This window comes from Euprymna scolopes, chromosome 8 (assembly GCF_053919585.1).
Source record: "Euprymna scolopes isolate OS-2025 chromosome 8, ASM5391958v1, whole genome shotgun sequence".
Taxonomy (NCBI): Eukaryota; Metazoa; Mollusca; class Cephalopoda; order Sepiida; family Sepiolidae; genus Euprymna; species Euprymna scolopes.
The window spans coordinates 70,192,612-70,217,358 of NC_136489.1; the positions used below are offsets into that span (position 1 = coordinate 70,192,612).

General features: G+C 32.9%; 1 pseudogene; it reads right to left on the reverse strand.

Moving 5' to 3' along the window:
* Positions 1-5,465: 5,465 nt before the first annotated feature.
* LOC145284234 (U2 spliceosomal RNA) lies at positions 5,466-5,570 on the reverse strand (annotated as a pseudogene).
* Positions 5,571-24,747: the final 19,177 nt, after the last annotated feature.

Genomic DNA, 24,747 nt, shown 5'->3' on the forward strand with positions numbered 1-24,747 from the left:
TGTATGTGAGACCAAAACATATTTTGGACTTACAGACAAATAATTTCGTATATGCAGTATTCAGACATATAAAAAAAAAATTACTCGATATTCATGCGACAAAAAAGGGTTTCTAAGGGATCAAAATTGAAAAATTTGTACTTGGGGCATTAGATTTTTATGTTTTACAACAGTTTCCCGACTGCGCATGCGCGAATCGTTTACAGGACATCTTCCTTACATCAAGAATAAGTAGGTTTGAAAACACTTTTTAAATATTGTGACAAGCTGACCTAATGGTTATCGTACTTAGACTCTTTATCTTTGGTTTCGATTTCAGTATTTTTTCCTTTGCTTAAAAGAAGTGAATTGTTAAGAAAAAAACATAAAACTCGGTTTCTTTCCGTTTTCTTACATATATTAAACATTCCGTTTAATACCAGGCAACGCCAAGTACATCTGCTAGTTTTTCAATAGAGTAGTTATATTATTTGTTAGCTCTAATACCCAAGTCGGTTCGTGAATAATGTAACGCAGATGTGACCGTTTCGCCTAACGTTTGTTATTATTTATAGTAATCTAGTGGTTTGTTTCCTGATTTTCACAATGCTTGCACACAACTGAATGCGTCGATTAAATCTGTGTGTCTAACGATGAAAATACTATTTAGCACTTAACTTGACAGATCAACCCAATGCTATTAAGAACTTACATGGAAGAGCCAAAGAAAATAGTTTTTAAACCAAGTGATAGACATATATAATATAATTTCAAATTTGATCGTGACAGACCAAGGAAATACTATTTCAAACTAAAGCGTTATACGCAAATATAATGTTATTTCAAACTTAAGAGTGACAGACTAAGTCAATGTTATTTTAAAATATGCATTAAACAAGTGTGAAAGGGGCAATGTTATCTAAGATTTAATCGTGGCAAACGAAGACTATGCTTCTGTCAAACTCGGGAATTTGGACGGAATTTCGAGCGGAAGTCTTTATTTGTTTCACACGAGGTATCTGTTTTTGTTCCGTCAACAATGACTGAGAAGAGGTACTAAATAATTTGAAATTGCATTTTTCGGTCGCCCATACTGTGTTCGATAAGATACACATGAAGAAGGTCGGAGGTTTTATCGACCGAAACGTGAAAATTACACTCAAGATGAGAACAGTTGTCCGATGAATCTCAAAAATTCAGAAACGTCAAGTCAATGCTGTTTCAGATTACAGCCTAAATACAAATACAATGCTATTTAATATTTAAGCATGACAGACCAAGATATCATTATTTCAAGCTTTATTATGATATACCAAGATAATATTATGCCACCATTAAGCGTGAGAGAACAAAAATATGTTTTTCCAATTTAACCATATCATGAAGACACCATGTTAAGCATGAAAGACTTAGAATATACTATTTCGAGATTAAATGTGGCAGACCAACACAATGCTATTTCCAATTAAATATGATAAACAGAGACAATGTTATTTAAAATTAAACCATGACAGACCTAGAAACAGTTAAAAGACAAATGAGCTATCATACCTAGAATGACACATGTCGTTACTCTGTTTATCGGATGAGCAAAGCCATATATTAAGATAGAGTACGACATTTCTCGAGTGAAATCGTACGAGGAATTCGAAAGCGTTTGTCTTTAAGTTTTTAGTCGTGACTTTAAAGCAAAAGGGTGGTTTACATTCGCGCGTAAATAAAAAGGCAAGATTTATCAGTGTGTAGTTTTACAGCAATAAAATTAACAGTGCTCAGAAAAGGAGCGGTAAGAATTCAATCCGATCACGTATAAATAAATATATATTCTATACAGCGTATGTCCATTTAAATAATTAGTTCGTAATTACATAAATAGATAAATAAATAGAATCAAATTGAAGAGCTTTGCACGAATTGTATTTCCACAGTTCTGTGTTTAATTATTATCTAATTGCTATCCAATATAAGCCATTAGTTTAGGAGTGTCTGTTTGGCTAAATAAACGCTCTTGTACACTATAAATGGTGATTATGCCTACTTTAAATCCCATCCTATTTAATTTTATTTACCCCAAACAAAACATATTGCCAATGAGACATAAGAGAGCTACTGTGATTGCCTCTACGATTTACAGGCTCATACTAAATTTAAATTGCGAAGTGAGTTGTTTTCGTGCATTATGTTTAAGTTTCTGGGTACTGCTATAGTCGGGAAAATAGAGGGAGGCAATTCCAATTTAAAGCAGTCCGAAGAAAATAAACTATTTTAGTGAAACTCCTATAGTAATGAATATTTAAAGGTTTGTTAAAGATCGGACAATATAAATTGAAGTACTTGTAAAATAACCATAACAATAAAAAAAATGGGGCTACATGATAGCGGTTTTTGCTTGAAAGACAGTGCGAAATCAATCAAGTAAGAATCTCTTTTGTGTACTCTGTGGAAAAGCGGAAAACTTGTGGTTCGTGCACTAGTATCGATGTGCAAACATTACTATATGCATAGACGAAGGCTAGTTTTGTAGGAATATGGAATACTGGCAGATATCGTCCGTTTGCTATCAAGATAGAGGGTAACCATTTTCATTACAGCAGACTTAGCAGTATCTTCGATGTATTTGTTCTAATTTATATTACTTATAACCTTATACATTCGGGAATGTTACAATCAACCATTATATACAGATAACTCCATCAATATATGAGTATATACATTTAGAATCACATTTAGAATGAACATATATGCACAGTTATGTTAGATGCTAAGAAATACAATGGGTTAAAACTAAAGCTGCATTTTAGCAGTATAATAAAAACCAGATCTTGTACCAATAAAATAAAATACGCATCAAGTGCGTTTGAAAGCCAAATCACAACGCAATATTACGAAAATAAATAAATATTTTACTTGATTGAAATTTATAAGTTGAATATATTTCGGAATAAAACTCCATCCTCAGTATTCCATACATCTATTTTTCTTTTTTTTTTTTTCACTTTCTTTGCTATGTAACAATCCTGGCGTTAATTTCGCGTAAGCAATGTTCCGTTCCCGCATTTCAAAATACAATCGCTGAGAGATAACATGCGGATCTCTAACAACTGACCTTTCTTTCTCCAACTTTACAACATTACAAAAAAAAGTCGAAAAGAAGACAAAAGGGAGAAACAGATGTACAAAATACTGAGGATAGAGTTTGACTTCGAAATATATTTAAATTATAAATATCAAACAAATAAAATATTTGTTTATTTTCGTAATATTGCGTTGTAATTTGGGTTTCAAGCGCACCTGATGCGCATTTTATTTTATTCAAATTATATCATCGCTTCCATAACGAAACTCACACCCCTGATAGATCCTTTACCATTATCTGTCTCGGTCTCAAGCCGATTTGCATCCTTAACGTATACATTTCTCATAAACCGTTTGTGCAATCCTTCTAACAATCCAAGAATTTCTCAGTATATTTTTGTTTAAATTCAATTAAGTATTGACCGTATCTTAAAAGTACCTCTATATTAGGTAATTGATACACACATATATGTTGGGGAAGGTTTGGCCCAGATCAGTCTAATGAATAGCCACGGAGCGGCATTGCCGCTTTCAGCCAATTGATCTGTAATCCGGAATCTTTTCTTGCTACACGCAGAGGTAGAGAGTTCCGGAAAATGATTGATCCCGATGCAAACTTATTATTTTATTCCACCCCAATGGATCAAAGGTGTTTGTGAATAGCATTGTTATAATAGCTGAACTCATGCAGTCAGTAAGTAGAAAGTTCCACCTCTCTGTTGCAGATATGCTTACGAAGTCGATGCAGCTGATGTCAATACAATTAAGGCATGTGTTCGTCGACTTCAGAGTAGCGACAGAAATGTATGTAAGAAAGCACACTCCGCTGGTGCACTGGCAAAATTGCATTGAGAATGGTAGTGACTATGTGGGAAAATGAATTCTGAGGCACAAAAGGTCGCATGTTTAATGTAGTTGTATCTCTTCGACATTTTTTTTTAGTTAGAAAAAATAGTAGGCCTCACTTTTGTAACGACTCTCGTAACCTTTATAATGACGTTTTCCTAGAAAATAAGCTAAGAAAAATAAAGGGCCACTTTTCGAAGAAACGAAGAGAGCACCTTTCTGGAGGTGTTGATCTTGACAATCAACAAATATAGACAAAAGCAGAGGTCACTCCTCGAATTAGTCCAAACGCTGGCGAATGAGGTGTCTCTAGGCAGATCAACCCAAACCATGTCCGTTGTTTGCAAACTAGGAAAAGTAAATGATAAAAGATATTTGATAATTTCATGCTGTGTACCGATCCTGAAGAGATGCTATCGCGTGCGTTAAATAAAATGGGAAGATAAAACCGGCGACGTATGCAACCGTTAAAGACTATTGCCGTATTCTAAAGACGATTAATGAACCGAAAGGGAAACTATTCAAAATATTCGAAAAATATTACTACGTTCCAACAGAATGCGCCTCATCATAAAGTCGCCTTACGACGTTCCACTAACGCCATTCAACCTGAAATTGTGTTGGAAATCAATAAATGGCCGATACATGTTATGAAAGAAAATTGCACACTTCAGCAATTGTGACTGTTCTCTTAAAAGTTTTACGTGGACACACAGAAAAACAAACAAAAAAACTGTCATGAACCTTTATGTAACAGTTCAATAAAAATCAATCAAAAATGATATTTCGTGTTTTTTTATGGTTCATGGCATTTCAAAATGTGTGTTTCATTCATCCATCTATTATATTTCTCTATGAATCAGACGGCTTTAATGTTTGTACTCGTTTCCCAGATATCTTTCTCGTTAGAAATTCACAGAATGACCCACGTTTCTGTCGCCAACATCCAAAGTGAAAGCGTGTCTATAGAAAAATGCTGGCTTAAAACTTGGCGTATCTAGGTTGTCAACCTGTTTTGTTAACCACATAGTAATCTCCAGTTTATTATGATGAATATTGTTATGGAGCATCAGGTATTAATCTAATATATTAATTTCACTATGCGTGTGTGTGTGTCTGTCTCCATTTTTCAAATTGTATCTCCTCTGAGACTGATGGTCGCTAAACGGTGTGCAGTAGCTTTAAAAAATTGCATTTTCGATGCAGAATTTTATTAGAGGTATTTACTCGGTTAAAACAATTACTAAGGGATTCAAAAAGGTGTTCAAACTTGTAAGAAATGACAACTTGCGGGGAGTAGTGACATGGAGTCATTCTGCGCATGCACACGTTCTGTAACACAGACATTTATTTATTTAATAAATTTACAACTGTTTTAAAGCAGTCGTCTCTTTAATGACTTTAATGAACTTAAGGATGAATTAAATGACCTTAAGAATCACTTGAATGCTTAAAAAATAGCTGGGATCCTTCAAAACCTCCTTTAATGGTCTGGAGAATGCGTTGAATGGCTTTGAGACTGACTGGTTGTAAAGTGGGTGATAATTTTACATTAAATTAACACAGAAAAGTGATCACCCACTTTATATCACAAAGTTAAAAACATAAGTACAGCATGTAGTAAGAATAGATACTACACTTTGATCTAGGCCAAAAGGCCAAGAAAAGGTTATTTATTTGCACCCCACCGAGCAAATTAGGCACAAGGCCGATTTTTAATGTGAGGAGTGAAGGGGAAATGGGGAACAGCTCCCCGGGGAGTAGGGAATCTGGATAGTGACAATTGGTATGAAGGGTTTCCCCTACATTTACCAAGGTCTTATATGTGGGGTTGGTATTTATTTGCTACCCCACCGAGCAAATTAGGCACAAGGCCGATTTTTAATGTGAGGGTATTTATTTGCTCCTCCATCAAGCAAATTAGGCACAAGGCCAATTTTTAATGTGAAGAGTGAAGGGGAAATGGGGACCAGATCCCCGGGGGAGTAGGGGAACTGGGTAGTGACAATTGGTATGAAGGGTTGCCCCTACATTGACCAATGTCTTATATGTGGGACTGCTCCCACACATGGTCCTTGCTTGCAGTATCTGCCGGTAAATACTACACTTTCATCTTGGCCAAAAGGCCAAGAAAAACTTAAAACGCTAAGAACAGCATCTATTAACAACAAACCTTTGATCTTAACCAAAAAGGCGAGCACAAAAGTGTTACGGACAGACCGACCGACAGACCGACCAACCAATCGACCGAGCGACGGAGTGATTTATAGACTCGCTTGCACGCAACTAAAAATACAGAAGATCATTTTTGCTGTATGTAACGAAAATGCCATATTCCAAATATATAGGATATATTATAAATCAGCTTATTTGTTACATTTCAAAAATCACATAAATAGATCAAGTAATGGTATTTAGTATTGAATTCGCTCCTAAACTAATTAACCAATCATTATGAATTTTATTTGTGTTTATTATTTCTATTTCTATGTATTCGATTCAGTCTTAAACTAATTAACTGATCATTATGAATTTTAATTATGTGTATATGATTATATATTTCCATTACTGAATTCACTCCTAAACTAATTAACCGATCATTATGAATTTTAGGGGTGTTTATATGTTTATATATTTGTATGTATTGGATTCACTCGTAAACTAATTAACCGATCATCATTAATTTTATAGATGTGTATATGTTTATATATTTCTTTGTATTGGATCCACTCCTAAACTAATTAATCGATCATGATGCATTTTAATTATGTGTATATGATTATATATTTCTATTATTGGATTCATTCCTGAACTAATTAACCGATCATTATGAATTTTAAGGAGGTATATATGTTTATATATTTTATGTATTGGATTAAATCTTAAACTAATTAACTGATCATTATGAATTTTAAGGATGTGTATATGATTATATATTTTGTGCCTTGGATCCCCTCCCAAACTAAGTAACTGATCATTATGAATTATATACAATGTATATGTTTCTTTAAATGTCATATTCCAAAAATCACATACACTAATCACTTACTTTGTTAATGTATTTATGTGTACAAGAAATATATCCAACTAATAAGATACTCGTACGGTATAGAACTCACATGAAAAACTAACGTAAAATCATCGTGTAGTTTCATCTTTATATTAGAAATAAGGTACTTGCACAGTATCCTACACAAGAAATAAAGCACTTGTGCAGTGTAGTACTCACATGAAAAAACAAAGAATATATTACCTGTGACGTACAGAAGTTATTAAAATCGTAAATATTCGAGTAGTATGACTTACATATGAAAAAGGTGCTTCTTCACTATAGCACCCACGTGAAAAAACAAATCCTTACCCCTGATGTACAGAAAATTTAGTACAACAAAAAATTTCATCCTAGTATCGAATTCTTTCATTTTTAAATTAAAGGTACACGTACTGTATCCTACACGACAAATAATGTACTTGTGCAGTATCTTACTAAGAAATAATATACTTGTACAGTATAGTACCCGTATGAAAAAAGGAAATCTTACTTGCGATGTACATAAAAGTAATCGAAACCGAAAATCATGTAATATATTCAAGCAGTATGACATTTATATAAGAAACAAGGTGCTTCTTTGCTATAGCACTCTGATGTAAAAACAAACACTCTCACCTGTGACATACGGAAAAGTTAGCACAACAGAAAATTATATAAAATTATCGAGTAGTTTCATCTATATCTTAGAAATGGCGTACTTGTACATTATCCTACTAAAAAAATAAGGTACTTGTGCAGTATAGTTGTCATATAAAAAAAATCAAGAAAATCCTACCTGTAATGTGCATAAAAGTTATTATAACCGAAAATCACGTTATATATTCGAGTAGTATGCCTTTTAAATGAGAAATAAGTTGCTTCTTCACTATAACATCCAGATGAAAAAACAAATTCTTACTCTAGACGCACATAAATTTCAGCACAACAGCAATTTCCTTAAGTATCAAGTTATTTCATTTGAAAATTTGAAAAAAGATACGTGTACAATATCCTACACAGGAAATAAGGTACTTGTAGAGTATAGTACCCATATGAAAAACAAAGAAAATCTTTTTTTTCTGTACGTCAGGGGTAAGAATTTGTTTTTTTCATGTAGGTGCTATAGTGAAGAAGCACCTTTTTCATATGTAAGTCATACTGCTCGAATATTTACGATTTTAATAACTTCTGTACGTCACAGGTAAGATACTCTTTGTTTTTTCATGTGAGGTACATTAGTTATCAAAACCGAAAATCATGTAATATATTCAAGTAGTATGACATTTATATAAGAAATAAGGTGCTTCTTCACTATAGCACTCTGATGTAAAAATAAACAAACTGCCGCCTGGGTAGGTAAAATATTATTTTGCTCAAGATGGCAAATGATAAATAGACATAAAAAAATTCCTCTATCCTAAGAATAGGAGTTATGTTCAAACATTTTCTCATTGTCTTTTACGGTCCCGAGCAACGCCGGTTAGCTTTGCTAGTTTCATATGATTTAGATAATTCGTTTTCTCAATATTTTTCTAGTAAGATTTTTTAGAAAGCAATCCAATATTTACAGAAGGCGTCATGAAAAATTGGCAACATTTGATGTCACAGTGGAAAGAAGGACATAAAAAATATTATAAAAAGAAGAATGTCTGCGCAGACCGCTGACCACGTTCGAGAGGACAAGGAGACACGTGTTATACATATAGTCAAGAGCCCCAAGAAAAAACGCGCCCTAACTATGGCCGGACAAAGTCAGATTGTCACATGTTCGACACAGCAGAGTTTTATTAAGTACATTGGAGTACGAGAATAATTTTGGACAAGGCGTTATTCTGGAAAGTACATGTGAATAAATATATTTTGTTTCATTGGAATAAAAATGGAATCGAATTCTTTCCTTTCTACATGTGCACACGTGTGTAACATTACACCTGTGCGATGAAAAGATAACAAAGTCATGTTCGCAATATTGTAAGAGTTCTCCTTCTTCTACACTATTTGGCTACCAAGTTTTAGAAATAAAGTCGCGACGCTTAATTTAATGATAGGTATGTGTGGCGTTTCCGCCTATTTGGGATATTAAGACCCCCTAAAACACTGAGTAAAGGCGGGTAATTATGCTGAGATTGTCTGTTAAGCGTTAATTGGATCTCGGACAACGGCGAGTAACCTATCAAAAGGAATGAATCCATTGTGTTTTTGTAAAACAGATATTTTTTGTTGTTGTTTGAGAAAAGTGACAAGCGAGGTCAGATTTAAGTTAGAATGAACCGGGCGAAACCCTGCTCGAGATGTCTAGCTTTATGAGTGTGAGAGGTCAAGTGTTAACCTTTCTATACGTGTGAATAAATGTGAGTTCTGATCCCAGATTCGCAAGCCTTGCGGAGGTGCAAACACGCAAAAGATTCAGGGCTTTCCCGAATAACGTGTTGAGTTCTGATTGGTCTGGGGAACAGCTTACCCCACCCCATCACCTTCCTATATAAGAAAATGCCCGGGCGGAAATTAGATTAGATCGAAGCCGAATCTTGAGAGAAACGCACGCACCCAAGAAGCGCCATTCCCCCCCTCCATCACGGTCGCTATCGTAGAGAACAAAGAATAAGATTTTGAACTGTTTTCTGGTGTAATCGAACTGAACAATTGTACATATGTAAAACACCTGTAATTTTCAAGAATTAACTTTTTAGTAGACTAGAATCCCCTCAGTCTGTTTTCTTTTTGATTTGCATGAGAAGCTAATTGATTTTCAGCGGAAATCGACACGAAGCCTGGGACGCTGAAGAATCCTGTTAAATACTCCCGGAAGATGACGATCATCCGCCATTGCAGTTTAAACAGGGTCAGAGGCCACATCTGCTGACCTTAGGTGGGAGGCTTACAATTTTGGTATGTCTCCTTTTAATGTAGAAACAGATAATTTTATCAATGATATATTTATGATTCCACTGGTTTCATCAGGGCCGGGGTATATAGGATTTTACATAATATTATAATTAGTTAACACTCCAGTACACTAATAAGATCTGTAAAAGGGTGTGTGGTTAAATCGTTGTTTTGCGTTGGTCGTTTTGAATTTGATTCCTTTAATCCAAAATCATCACTATGTAAAGTATCGAGTTTTCAGTGTTCGAAATTAGCATACAGGATATTATAACTTATATATGACCCGTTGCGTCACAACTACTATCACTATTTGCTTAACTTTGATTTCCTTGAAAAAATATTAGTAAATTGTAATATGTCTGCTAAGTATACTTTCTTGCGCAATTAAAATAATGAGTCTAATATTTCAAAATTTTTATGTTATCCTTACGAATAATAAAGAAATAATTTCTATTTTTTATTATATAGATTTTTTAACTGTTTGCATTGAAGATTGAGATTTAACTTCAAGAAGAGTGTAAATTTGTACTGTACTGAAATGTACCTTATAATTTATTCGTTATGCCATTGCTCTTTAAATAAATAGTTAATTTATGGTGCTATCTGATTTACGTATTTGCCTAAAGTGTGTATTGATTATCGATAAAAATAAGTTACAAAGAAACAACACTGTCCCGTTAGATATTCATAACGATTACTGAGATTTGAATAAATATAAATATATACAGGGAGGTACATAAATGAGTTAAGAAACAAGAGGGGTAGACGAGTAACTAGTTCTGTTGATTAGAAGATATGACAAATAGAACAGACATTTAAATAAACTAAACATTAGAACAAAGTTACATTTTCGAATGTATTGGGAATCAAACAAACGTTGATTACCATATATCTATATAAATAAATAAATATATATATATATATATTAAAGAGGGGGGATTTTGCTTATTTGAAATATCAAGTAAAATACGAATAATGCAGGTATACATGTCATTCTTTAACAGCAACTACTACACCATTTAAATTTTATTTCTTACTAGTTTTAAAGACGATATCAGTAAGATAGTCCCCATTTTTCTCTATACACTGAGGTAATCAAACTCTGAAATTTCGGTCGATTGTTTCCAGCGATGGGTATGTTGGTTACAGCACGAAAAATGTTGTTTTTCATGTGATTAAAGGTGCTACGGCGATCGTTGTAAATAATTAATTTCAGACATCCGAATACAAAATAGTCACATGGTGAAATATCTGGGCACCGTGCTGGCCAATGCAGATTGCCCCTTAAAGAGATGAGGTGTCCTGGGAAGTTCTGCCGTAAATATTCATTGATGCGCACGCTACTTCTCCCTGGGGTTCTTAAAAAATAAAGAAAAAATTAATAACGCACATTGAAAACCAAACCTTAATCCCCACCGTCTCCAAAAACTCCATCTCTACCATCATTGGAGCAACCATCCCTTTAGGTCCCCAACTTTAAATAAGCAAGTTTCTCTGCCCACCCTATATATATATATATATATATATATATATATATATATATATATATATATATATATATATATATATATCCTGCACTGAAGATTCCGAAAGGATGAAACACTAGTGTATATAGGTATTTAATTATTATAGTAAAAAAAATAATTATATATATATAAATATATAGACGTATATAAAGAGAGAGAGAGAGAGAGAGAGAGAGAGAGAGAGAGAGAGATTAAAAAAATTATCCACAGATACAATAGCAATTTACGAAGATGCTGTTTATATTTTTTGTTTACGATACTTTTGGAATTTTTTGTTTACGATATTTTGGAATTGGTTAAATGGAATATTCCCAACTCGCATTTAAGTAAAGATGCACTTTCTTGTTAATAATTGTATTAATTAAAAAAATATAGCAAAACTAATACAAATAAATAACATCTACGTAATTTTCGATATATCCAGCAGCCGCGCGAGATGCTCACTTCTCTCCATGTGGTCCAGATTTCGAATCTCGCTAGATTCAGCCACTCTGATGAATCGTAGACGACGAAACACGTATCAGTGGATAATTATATTTTAAAAACAATATATATAGGCTGCTCCTCATTGGGGGTACAAAATTGGTAAAAGAGAAAATTGTTCCTAACTCGCATATAGGTAAAAATGTACTTTCGTATAAATAATTGAATTCATTGAAAAAGTATCTCAAAACGAGTGGTCTCTGGGCCTTGATAAGTGGTGATGCCTATGTAAAAAATAAATAAAATAACATCTACGTAAATTGCGATATATTCAGCAGTCGTGTAAGATAGCGTAATGGTAATGAGGATACATATATATATATATATATATATATATATATATAAAATAGTAAAAAAATAATTATGACAGCCCCTTTAAGAAATTCGTTTCTTATCGTTGAGCACTTTCAGTTGAATTAAAATCGGTAAATTTAACTCTTATACATAGATCATCGTATAACGATTAGCTCACTCTCTGACTGACGTAAATGAACATTTAAAATTAAAATGTATAAATTCGACGTTATTTAACGCGGTTAATGGTAGCCGAATGGATTAGGTCTTCGCTAAACCAAACAAGAGATGTCTCGTGATGCGGGGTTCGAATCGTTCGACTGGTATTAATCGTGACACCCTGCACTGAAGATTCCCGAAAAGATGAAACACTAGTAATTATTATAGTAAAAAAATAATTATATATATATAGTTTCGGTTTTAGCGATATGTTTTGAATGAATTCAATTATTTACGAAAGTACATTTTTACCTAAATGTGAGTTGGGAATAATTTTCCGTTTTGACCAATTTGGTACCCCCACGCGTGGAGCGGTATTACATTTTTAAAATAATATATATATATATATATATATATATATATATGTATATATATATGTATATATATATATATATGATATGATATGATATGCCAAACGTTTGACCTTAACTTTGAAAAATGCTGTGCATTATTCTTCGGTCGGGGACCATCATCATGCCAAGCTTAGTCATGATCGGTTCAATGGTTTTGGCTGTGGGAGAGTATATATATAACTAGACGATGATCTTGACCTCCGATCTTAACCTTGAAAAATAGTCTGCGCCATCCTTAGGTGGGGGGACCATCATCATGCCTGGTTTGGTTATGATTATGTCAGCTGTTTGTGCTGTAGGAGAGTTGCGCACACAGACACACACACAAACGCTACTATATATATATATATATATATATATATATATATATATATATATATATATATATGCTAATCTTAACTTCAAACAAGGCATAATGACACATGGACGTAAGGGAGTATTAATTGGGACTATACCTAATAAAGAATAGGATTCTGGGTTTCGTTGCATCTGGACGTCTACATATCAGTAATGCTTGGGAAGCAGGTAGCAGGAAGGGAGGAATTCCAAAGTCTAGTCGATCTAGGGAAGAAGCTATTATGGTAGAAAACTTTCTGATATTTAGGGATATCAATAGTAAAGGGGTGTGATTTTGTTGCTGAGCGAGTTTGTCGAGAATATGTACGTCGAAGGATCACAAGTGCAATGAGTTTATCAGAGCAAATTCCATTAAAATACTTGTAAAGCAGACAAAACGATGCAATATTGCGAGTATGGCACAGGGTTGGAGCTTAGTCGACAAAGTGGGACCTATCAGATTGAAGACCCTTTTTTGCACCCTATCCAAGAGAGAAAAACTAGTGGTAGATGCACCAGTCGAGATGTAGCAACGAGACTCCATGCATGGCCGAATGGTTGCTTTGTAGGGGTACAGAATACTCTCAAGTGTAAGTAGTTTTCTAGAACGATATAGGGATCTCACCTTCTTTGTAGCAGCTATTGCAATGTCCTCAATGTATCTGTGCCAGTTCATATTTCCTGCGAAGGTTAAGCCGAAATGTTTGAAGAGAGAATTATCGAAGATAGAGTTATTAGTCATGATATCTGTGGTTGGAGATGCATCTTGTAATTATTAAAGAAGAGTAGCTTAATCTTACAGGCAGTAAATATTACCTTCCATTTACGTCCTCAATTCACTACCGCCTAGAGATTATTTTATAATGATGCAGCCATTGATTTGAATTTGTGTACATGAGTTCTTCCCTCATACATATTATAGAGCGTTGTATCATCAACAAATTTACACATCTTGGCCACAATATTATTGGGGAGCTTATTAGTGAATATCAGGGATAATAATTTTGATTATATGATTTACTATCAAACTAATTAGCTGATCATAATGAATTTCATGTCATGTTAAACAAATCTCGTTTCTTTGCAAGTATGCAGGTATATAAAGATGAAAGAAAATTATGTATATTTTTCTATATTGATACCACACTAGACTGACATTATCATGCCCCATATATATGGGCTTCTATCTCGTTACCTCAGGTTTATATAAAGACGCACGTGGTCATTTTGTTGATTAATTGAGCTTTCGAAATATCATAGCTGATTGCGTGCGCGTGAATTGGAAAACTGATTTGTTAGATATGGTCTAATCTTCTTATTTAGATGTTCCTTTTTGCTGTGTACAACATCAACTCCAACCGCACAGATAGAATTATGGATAGATAGATATAGATAGAATAGACTGGAATTAGATAGTAATGCTACACCTATACCTCTTGCATAGGGGTACATATTAGGGACACATTAACGGGGACTCAGAACAGATGACGATGATTATGAGGGAGACATTTATATCAGACTAGGATGATTCTTGTTAATACATATAAAGAAGGGAAGATACATAATTGATGATGGAGGAGACACATTTCTTGTAAGGGGGTTACACAAGAGTTCGTTACAAGATGATGATAAAACACATTCACTTTTTTGTTGTAAGGAATGACGACACGAGACAGCAGTTACAAACATAGTTGGTTTATTTATTCTTCAACCGGCCAATCGGTGATGTCAGGAATTCAAACTTTGATCTACTTCCCTCCATTCTCTTCTAAGGGGCTCTCCTTTCAATCTCTTCTAACTGACTCTCTCTCTCTCATCAACTTCCTAACTTCGAACAGATTCAATATATGAGAAATCTCCATTGTCAGACGTGTACTGTCGACCATTGTGACTATATCACGTTTTCTACACACGTTTGTCCAACACACTTTTTGGCAAACAAAGAATCATCAATTCTACTTGTTTAATGTCTAACCTATTTTTAACAACATTTTTTAATTCGCCTTGTCCATTCTTTTAAGGGGCATATTTAATATCCAGATTTCTAAAAGAATGGACAATCGACTCTTTTTCTGACATTAATATTAATTAGCTATTCTAATAGAATTAACAATGGAGTGACATCCTGCAGGGTTCGATTCTAGCTTTTTCCTAATATCATTTTCAATTGTCTAGTATGTCTTCTTACTTACATGAGAGGGGACAGCCTTTTCATGTAACATACCTAAGAAATCTTATTTGGGCCGTAAATGCAATGTGATTGTAAATATTTATTCAGAGTTAATTTGTAGGGAAAAGTATACTCGTGCCAGGTTGCCCTGAAAAAAACCTATTACAAGGAGACCTCAAACACTTGAGAATACTATCTTATAAGCATTCAAGTTCTCTCCAGAAATCTTCAAGTTATTTCCAGTTGGCATTCAAGTTTTCCATATCAGAATATCACAGTATTTGTATACCTCTATATTTATCTAATGATAAATAAGCAGAAAATTTAAGTGGAGACTAATTTGTACAACATTAAATAAATTATTAATTTTATTCCTCTCTTTATATGCACAACGGAGTGTTTCAAACATGGTCTAAATACATTAATTACTAAGGGGAAAGGACGAGGGGAATAGTATGGTACCGCGCTAAAACTAGAATAGAAAGATACAGAATAAGGCGCATTACAGACGTATTATAGGAAGAATTAGAAAGAAAGGGTTGCTGAAGGAGTAAAAGAAAAGAAAAAAAAGAGAATAAGTGACTTAAACATATTTTCTAGTTTGATGAAAGTTATATAATAATTATTATTTCCACGGTATCAACATGCATATATGTTCATTTTTTTAGATGTTAAACTGCAGTAAATGATAGAAATAGTAAATTAAGAAAATATTGGGTCGTAATTAGGATATACAGACAATTACAATGTTGAATGAAACTTGCTGATAATTTCCGGAAAACATGAATCGGGAGAAAATAGAAAATAGCCATGAAATGATGGGTGGTGCGTGTGTCTATAGTTCAATGAGTTCTTTTTAGAGAGGGGAATTGACATCATTTTATATCTATATATATATATATATATATATATATAGAGAGAGAGAGAGAGAGAGAGAGAGAGAGGGAGATATAGATGGATAGATATGTAAAAACTATCAGAAAAAATGTTTTTGAATAGCTTAAGAATTATTTCGAACCTGGAAATATTTCTCATGAATGCGTTTCAATGTAACATCTGTGGTTTTGTATTCTTTTCATAATGATGATAAATACTGACAATGACGTGCAAGTGAGATTTATATGTATAAATGAATGCCTCTGACAAACGCAGATGTTTCATTAACGTGCTACACCTTATATAGGCATGGTTATAGCAACGCAAATGGTTGAGTGCATTTAATCGAAGAAAAGTATAAAAGACATTATTAGATTAAATGACAAAATTGCATTCGGCTTTGAACATATGGAATAAATATATCAATACACAGATACATATTCATTATTTCAAAGAATGTTATGCACCAGTGTGATATTGAATCGATAACTGACAACTGCTCCCGCAGATACCGAGGGAAACCATTACTTAGTTGATGCAATGGCAAAAATAACATGGATTTCTGAATCTGTTGTATAGTAGATGTATCAAAAGTCGCCATTAAAAATCCGTGATAAAAACTTTATTAATTCAACTTACAATCTTTCGAAGCTTATAACTACTTGAAAAATGTAATTCAAACCCTAATATCTTTCAATTAAAGGATCAAAACCGATTTTTTTAGAAATAACAGGTTTAATAATAAATTATGCAATATTTTTTATCGATGTTCTTCGAAAAAAAATTGAAAGAAAATCCAGAAATTTTACTTACTTCGATTATAAAAAATATATATAAATTCCAAAATATCACTTACCTATGAACAAATACTATTCAATGGGTACTTCCATTGTTCCTTGTTAAGAATTTATCCATATTTATACTTATATTCCATGTGTTTTTTAAATGAAATACTTTTTTAAACAAGGATTCCAAAAAAACGCGAACTCAGATTTTTTTCCATGTTCAAATAAAGGGATATAAATATCTGCTTCCCGGAGTTTATCTTCCGGTGGCTTCGAAGCGCCACAATTAATGCCTCTTTCTATTGTGTGCTGTAAACCAAAATTAGCATTTTGGGCTACTTTAGCTGAAAAATGAGGACATTTACTTATCTTATCAGTTTTTGCCAATTTTTCTATTCTCTAAATGAAATGCATGAGTTTTTTATTAATATATTTTATTTCTTCTTGATCAGGTGAATTTCTTTTTAGATGTCTAAAAAGGAAAACATTGAATGAAATAGAAAAAATGTCGTCAGCGTCCGATATTTACTTGACAATCTAAGCATAACATGAGCCTTTACTTAAAAAAATCAACGTAGTTAAAAAAAAAAAAAGGTTTTAAACTTTAGATTTTACAAGTAAATTTCCAAAAAAACTGTTCTTTTTTGTTTGTTTGTTTGTTTGTTTAGAATTAGAATATTTTATCTTCAATTTGTGATAGGTAAAACTTTGGTAAGTAAATTAATTATTTAGATTTTAATAGACATTTCAAAATGGGGCGCTGAATTAAAAAAACGTTTGTCTAAAATATTATATTCAATTTATTGGAAAGAGCATAAAATTGCACATTGACCCTTAAAATATCGTTAAAATCTAACCAATAAAAAAATTTTGATAGATGTTCAAAGTTTAAAAATTGACAAATAATTAACTCGTAAAATTCAATTGATTTCATACGTAAAAAAATGTCTGCATAAACGCGCGCCGGCACTTTGTAAACATTGTTTTTTTTTTTAAATAAAAATAGTATTTTTATTATTTTTTAAACAACTTTAATAGCTTATTTTTGAATACTTCCATAAAGAAAATAAACAACCCACTTTAAAAAGAGAAATTACATTTTTTTATATTTTATCGCAGTTTTGTGTTACGGTGTCAAAAATTCACAAATCTTCCGATACAACTAGTTGTATAGTTCCTAATTACCCCTTTTCCAAAATAAGTCCTGCTTTCTTTATATAATTTTTGAACTAGTTTACTATGTAACATTATCTGTTTCGTTGCGCTATTTTTTTTGTCTGCGTTGTGTGCATTTACTATTGTCTTTGTCTCGTTTTATTTTGGCTTTTTTAATGTTTCGTCATAATCTCATTGTTTAACGCTACTATAACGATCAATTATTTTTATGTTCAATAGTGAATTTTATGGCAAAAATCTATACGTTTCGAAATACTCCCCGTAGCTGCTTCTTTTCCCAGATTGCTTCTGACATCTTTTAATCCTTGCGCAACTGTTCTGTATATTTAGGTCTTCGTTTTCATGGCGACAATCAGTCTCACATTGTTTTGATCTCTATTCTCGTGATCGTTCTCTTTATTATTATTATTATTATTATTATTATTATTATTATTATTAGTAGTAGTAGTAGTAGTAGTAGTAGTAGTAGTAGTAGTAGTATTTACTAAGATTTTACAAACGTGTCAGTAATAGTAATTGTTCACAAATTGAGTCTTTGAAATCCTAAGTGAGAAAAACTTCATAAAAATTTCCAGTTAGCAATAAATCTCCCAAAGAACTTCTGCGCCATTCTATTGGAGAAAACGTTGGTTTTCTTCTTCTTCTTCTTCGGTCTTTTAATTCTGCTTAAACGATTACATGCTACCAACCTAGTCCGATATCACCATATTGATTGAGAGGGCGGGGTATATTTTAGAATAAAAAAAGCAGTTTCAATTTCCATTTCATTCATTTAGTGTTATATATATATATATATATATATATATATATATATATATATATATATATATATATATATATATATATATATATATATATATATAAACTAACGTGTAGTTGGTTAGAATTGGTATTATCATCTTGTGTTCGCACCTCAGGGTCTTTCTTAATTTTCCGGCATTTTTCATTACTGTCATATCTTTATAGTGTCAATAAGGACGTGAGAAACTTTTGTGTTAATCCTGCCTTTAATTTGAGATTCATTTTCTGATAATTGTGTTAGTTCCCCTTCAATTGTTGGTAGACTAGTGATTCGTTTTATATACAATATTGCTTCTATGTCTCTGAGAATTTCTGAGTATATTCTTTATTCTATTAGTAGATCTGCTGAGATGTCGGAATGTTCGATTTGATAGTTTTTTTACTTATTATCACATCCGGTTTTTTTTGTTTTGTTATTTTTTTATTATATTTATTTATTTATTTATTTTTTTTTTTTTTTGCTTTGAAGATTTGGACAGCCATACCCCTGAAAATTGTATGATATCTTAATACTGTTTCATGTGTGTGTTTGTATCTTTGGTCTATGTATTTCACGTCCAAACGAGTGCTTTCCTAAGGAAGTCCTTTATTTTGGACGACCAAACTACATTCTTTTATGATGATTGTTAGCGTTCATTCTCCTCGTTCACAGAGCCTACATTTATGTTTTCTTGTGTTTGTTTGCTTGGTTTGATTTAGTTCGTTCAGATCGTGTTGTTTTGTGCAAAATTCAACACTGGTTCTGTATTTCTGTTCAGGATCTTTTAACGCTATTTTTTTACAAACCCGATCAGTATTATGCATCGCATACATTGCATAGTTAATTTTCATTATTTGCCTCATTTTTAGCTTAGTACTTCTCGTCCTGCTTATGAAGGGTTCAGAGAAATGATTGCTTTTTAACATGTTACTACTGTATAATTTGTTTATAAATCTCTTTTGTATTCCGATTTTCTGTTCATAAAATCACCGTTTATCAAAGTACAGTCAAGGATAAGTGTTATAGGGTACAATAATTTATTTGAGAGGGCGACTCATCAAAACAAAGAAAAGCTTGGTTTTAGATGCATTAAAATTAACTTGCCACATTTTTCCATTGCATCACGTGATCAAGGTCAGCAAGAATATAAATCAGAAGCATCTTGGTGATTGAAAAGTAGCCATAAATGGTAGTCCCGTCTGTTTAAATGTCTACGAATAATCTACAAATGTGTTTTGGGAGATCAATGATGACGATCAGAAAGGATGGAAACTAAGGAAATCCAACGTTGGTATTAGGAGCTTCTTATTCCTTTCAATCTACGATTCCTCTTATAAGCCTTATAAGCCTATCAAAGGGAATAGATTTAATATTTGAAGGAACGTTTTTGCAAATTCTCTAGTTGAAAATCTCATGAAGTAAATATTTATGCTATACTTAGTCAAAAGTATTTGATATGCTAAGAGCGATTGCCTTAGAGACAAAATCCTTCTCAAAAGATTCAGCATATTTAGAATTATTTCCTTCTTTACCAGAAATAATTGCTCTACTGATTACATTTTGAGCTTTATTGGCAGTCACACAACATATCTCCGCAGTTTCCGCAACAATCTTCAATACTTTATTGTGTCCCCAGGTCTAACTTCTTAGGGAATGCTCGCATCCAGTGAGTATATGTTTGGCAGTTTTTCCACATGCTTTGCATCGATCGAATGTAGTTAACACAATGCATGAAGGTTGATTGGTGTCGGTAAGATATCGTAGGCTACTTTTATAAGAAAGCTTAATTTTTTAGGCTCCATGTATTTGTTTTTAGACTCTCCCACTTAGTCCAATCGCTTTGTTTACTTTGACTTACAGCTGTGGCAATGCGCTTGACTTTGTCAAGATTACGGATTTCTTCTGAAACCATTTTCCTCTGCTTTACAGGGCTTCTTTGGATCACCATTGTTTTGGGTATAGTCCTTGACCTGCTTTCCCACATGCCACAGCACCGACTATTTTTTGCATCTTATGGGCCGATTTTACATCTTCTACAGCGTGTTTTGCTTTCTATTTTCGACCAGATATATATTTATTCCCGGAAAATGTATTTTATTTCTATCATCTTTATTTATAATATACTAGGAGTTTGAGAATATTTTGACATTTTTATTAGGAGAAAAAAAAAACGTTTGGATTCTATTAATTGTTATTGTTTTCAAGGAAATAAAATAGATATGAAATTAGATATTTAAATGATTTTGGAAGAGGTTTTTGCAGCATCAATGAGATCGTGGAACCTAGAACAAACTGATTTTACTCTTTCCCTTACAAAACTCCCTAAAACTACTTTAATTCTATTAAAGTCGATTAACTAGTATCTTGTAGTACTAGTACGGTGATTGGCATATTTCTCGACAGCGCTCGCACATAATAATCGATAGGCTTAAGATCAGATAAGTTTGGAGACCAAACATTTGGATTAGTGTAGTAGTAAAAATGGACCGACAATCATTTTTGATTGGTCCACGAATTTTTCTGCCATACATACGAACTAGTATTATCTACACTAGTTATCCAGAGGTAAATTACAGTGGTGAGCCTCTGGTAAACACTCATCCAGAAAACCATGACAGCTTGAGGAGATTTAGTCGTCTTGAGAAGCATCTTTATGGTTGAATGCAAGCCATCTGTTATTTTTTCATGTTGTGATTTGGATCGTGGCAATTTTTTTATTCATCGAAAAAGATCCAGACTGTTTGTAGTTCTGTAGACTATTTTATTTCGCTTCAAACTTTCATTGCTTTTATCAGAGAATTTTTACAGGCCTTTCACGTGAAAACTTGACCCCTTTAAGCAGTAGCGAATGTCTTCATTTAGTGCAAGCTTCGTGGTAAAGGATGAAACATTCAATTCACGGGACAAAACTCGAATTTCCATGTAAGGGTCCTCCAATACATTCTTTTGCACATTTTCGAGAAAGTATGGTGTTCGAGAGCAATCGGATCTTTGATGTTTTGTATTGCTTTCTTCAACCACGTAGTTTTCCTTGTAATTCTTTTGTGTATATGGTTTTTACAGTGTTTAGAGAACATTAAGCAGCTACAATAATCTCCTTATTTTTGATGGCTTACGCGAATCATCATGATAAAAGGTATTCTTTTCACGAGTCAGGTGGCTCCCAATCATCCATTCTTGCTGACACATATATATAATTGAAGGAGGATTTAAACTTTAAAATCAAGCATAGCTGATATGAATAGATTTTTTTAATCTGGGGAAAAATGTTATCATATGAAGTTTATACCAAATACCGCCAATAAGTAATCGCCCAATTAGTTTAGGAGTGTATATCATCCATATTTTATATATATGTATATATATATATATATATATATATATAAACATACTTATATAGATAGCTACAATAAACTGTGCTTAATATTTGTACATATGCACAATTACGTGTACGTGCGAATATGTGTAATTAAGAATATAAATATGTGCATGTACGTGTAAATATATGTATGTATGAATATTAATATGCATATCTAATTGTGAATATGTGTATATATGAATATGTATATTTATGTGTGAGTATGCGTATGTATGACTATGAATATGCGGATGTAAGTGTGAATAGGCGTATGAATAAATATGAATAAATGTATGTATATATGTGTGAATATGAGTATGTATGTGTGAATATATATGCCTGAATATGGATATGTGTGAATGTGTATGTATTATTATGAACATATTTATGTATATGCAAATTTGAATATGAATATTGGTATGTATGTATGTATGTATGTATGTATGTATGTATGTATGAATCTATATATATAAATGTATGTATGTTTATATTAATTAGTTTTCTTTTTCCAGCCAGACATATCTGTTATTCTTTTTCCGTGGTGCTTACACCTAAAGAGACGTGACAAAAACATTTTACAGACGAATATATTGAAAGCAATCAATCGTAATTTAGAAGATGACTGTCATCGATTTGACTTTTTATAATCACGTATTTCGGTTTATTTATTGAATAAATATGTATTTGTTGTCATATAACACCCATTACACTTATATAAAACTAAAAATATAGAGAGTGTTATATTCTTAAATAGATTAACTATCTAAATTTTGCACTGTTTTCTTCAATATAATAATATTTACAAATAACTTTAAATGTATGTATCATATCTCTACACGTTCATCTTTTTCTCTATTCTTCTCTCTCGCGATGTATATATGTTTAATTTAGTTTGATATTAGAGAGAAACAGATCTAGAATCGCTGAAAAGTAATTAAATTTATCAACATCTCAAGTAACTATAACTGGCTGTTAAAACCTGAAGCGGAATGTTCTATTTTCAGCCCTTTCTTCTTACTGCCCCTTTCTTCCTGACCTCGATTCGCGATACTAAATATTTCCCTTCTTCATCCTCTTTCTGAAACGAACAACGCAAAATCTCTCTCACTGACCGAAGCAAATAAAAAAAAAATCCTGCCACACAAAAAAATCCGACGTCTTTTATAAACGCTGGGGCGTAAACTAATGCAAATCAGTATAAACCGGATTTCCTGTACCATCACACAGGCGCAGTCTCATTTGTGTATTAGACGTGATAGCGTTTGGCTCGTCATACATTGTCTACAAAACCTAAGGAAATGTTGGTCAAACAAATCACTAACTATAATAAGTTAAATTCTTTCGTAGTTGTCGTATTGAAGTTATTTGTTTGATGTTTTGCAAATCTCAATATTCCATCGGTTTTCATGCCCAATTGGATTTTCTGAAATGTACCCTAAAATTTTACATGTGCTTTGCTTTAAAATAAAGAATGCTTTAACTTTTACTGGTGCGTTTGTATCGATTTCCTTGAACTGAGGGAATAAACAAACGTAACAGAGCTCTAAACAATAGGGAGAGTGAGACTCTGTCTTGGTGCCTATCTTAGTCAAATATCTGTGAAGAAGATGGAGTTGTGGATTGGTGCATTCATGAAAATCACCCGCATCTCTAGTCCCTCGCGAATAATTGTGTGTACAGTTCCCATACAGAAACCAAACTGTGCACTTATTGTCATTATAGACACACGGCAGTCCTTATCCATGAAATTCTTTATTTGGCTAATTAACTCTAGTGCTCTGACTTCTTTACTCTGCCCATATCTCTCATTATGTCTCAGACTCCATGCCTTCTTTGAATCTCTTCTGATGCTGAGATCATTCAAGATAGTCCTTAATCAGTCTGAAACATTCCTTACATTTCCGTGGTATTTTATCTAAGTTTAAAACATACTTTTATTGCATATCGTTCTTTTAAAGTGTCTTCAATTCCAGATTAAATTTTCATATTTACCAGCTGTCATAATCAGACTTTAGTAGGGTTTATTCCAACCTCTGCTATATCTGTTCAGTTACAGAAGAAACGTTGTGAGCTTGTCTCTGCTCTTTCGTTATTCTCATAGCATTTGTTTTAATGAATTTTTATCTATGGTCCCCACTTGCCAATTTTTCACAAAAGCACTCGTCTAGCTAAAATAACTATAAAAATGTCCACCACTCTCTATTGGTGCCTAAACCTTAACATATTCCATGAACAAAGTTTATTACCTAAAACTGCCTCTCATGGAACTCTGTTCCGTTAGTTTGCAGCTCAGCTGACTACAATGTTGTCTTCAAGTCCAACGTATTTTTTTTATTGAACCGCCCCTTTAAATAATCTTATTATACTAAATTTCCACCTACTAACTATTACTACGGCATTGTCCCAATGACTGCCATACATGCATTAACCCTTATCCTCGCGTAGCCTCTTGGCCTTGATATTTGTTGACACCGTTCTAAAACAATGTGTCTGGCAGCGTTCTTACATATGTTTTGTACCGGAATGTCTTCAATATGTATCGATAATCGATAACCGAAATAATCAGATGAAAG